The sequence below is a fragment of the Diaphorina citri genome, unplaced genomic scaffold, assembly GCF_000475195.1.
Source record: "Diaphorina citri unplaced genomic scaffold, Diaci psyllid genome assembly version 1.1 scaffold1334, whole genome shotgun sequence".
NCBI classification, from domain to species: domain Eukaryota; kingdom Metazoa; phylum Arthropoda; class Insecta; order Hemiptera; family Psyllidae; genus Diaphorina; species Diaphorina citri.
The window spans coordinates 54,286-56,023 of record NW_007378762.1 but is presented as its reverse complement, the minus strand read 5'-3'; positions in this window follow the sequence as shown (position 1 = coordinate 56,023).

The following is a 1,738-nucleotide window of genomic DNA, read 5'->3' as shown; positions in this document are numbered from 1 at the left end:
AAAAAAAAAAAAAAAAAAAAAAAAAAAAAAAAAAAAAAAAAAAACACCGCAATAGCATCTAAGATCATGAAGTTCATAACTGATCCAACAGTTAATAACTTACATACATAGGTGATTAAATTTTAGGGTAATAGGACCACTAGGTACATATTCGGAATTTTGAAAGATCACTGAAGATATATATAACGAACGTCACGTCATGTAAAAAATAAAACTATCCATCTACCTATTTACCAAAGACAAAAACTGCGAAAATCAAGTGCGAAAGTAAGTACCTACTTGGGGAATTAATTAAAATGCTAAAACATAGTTAAATATACGTGCTTATAACCTATACAGAATAGGTATCTACGGAATAAATTGTAAACAATAGCACAGATTTCTCGTATGGCTTTGGTATTTTAGATTCCATACTTGACATTATACGTACGAGTAATCTTCTTGATTTGCATGGCAACACTCTTGATATACAAACCTAATAATACTTGGCAATATTCTCAATGGAACAAAGTCACATTGTTTGTAGACAGGGTGACTCTAGGAATAAAATTACCATTATCTAACTTAATTTATAATTTAAGTTTTAAGGTAGGCACTCAGTTATAAAATTTTACTTGTTCAGAAGTCACGTCAATGGAAACTTGCTACCAAAAGAACTGTCACAAATGAGCAGTGACCAGTGTTATTATAGGGTTAGGTCAAACGCAAAAATGAATTTATTTCTTTTTTATTTCTCCTTAGGACAAACCAATCTTTGACATAAAGTCCTTACTTTATAGTCTTATCTTAAGAGTCTCTCACCCCTTCTCCCTCCTTTCCATCCCCTTATCTCAGGTACTTTTTCGTTGTACCTCACATGATTGTTATATTGATTTTGGGAACACCCTGTATAATACAAAAGCTTGTCACTAATAAAGTTACTAGGATCAAGAGTTCCTCGTGATTATATTACTTCACATCACACATCATCAACATATCAAAGAGGTTCTCCTCCCAATCCTCCCTTTCCCCCTCTCCTCCCTCACAATTTTCCCTCTTCTCTCCTCCTACGCCTCCAATTTCCCCTCCCCTCCTCCTACCCCTCCATTAACCCCTCCAATCCTAATCCATTTCTCTTCCTCTTCTTTTCTCCTAACCCCTACTTCTAAAGTACTCTACCTCCCATCCTTCTATTTCATCTATATTACCCTCCATTCCAGTTCCATTTTCTCTCCTCTTTCCCCTTTTCTCGATTTCTTATAACTTCATTTCTCCTCTCTCCTGCTTCTTGTTTTCATCTCCTGTATTTCCTTCATTCTCTCTTGTTTTCTTCCTTCTCTACCTCTCTTTGTCTCCTCATTCTTCTCCCTCTCTGTCTCTCTCCCCCACAGTCACCACATTTGTCTTTGCAACGTTTTTTACATGGATGGTCACACTCTAGTGTTTTGTCACATGGCTGAAGACATTCCATAACATCCAAATGACATAGACCTTCTTGTTTATGACCACAGGGTAGTTCTTTGATAACAGTTTCATTACAAAGTTGACAAGGCTCTGAACACATCTTATCACAATTGTGCTCAAACAAGCATCCTTTCTTTAGTTTTTCGCACTTTTTCATACATTTGAAGTCTATATGGTCAGGGTCTTTATCCTTATGGCAGTTTTGAGTACATTGATGTCCACATGGCAATCTTATATCACACGGTTTGGGGCATTTAATGTTACCGCTTGTAACAGCATAGCAAGGTACAAGTGC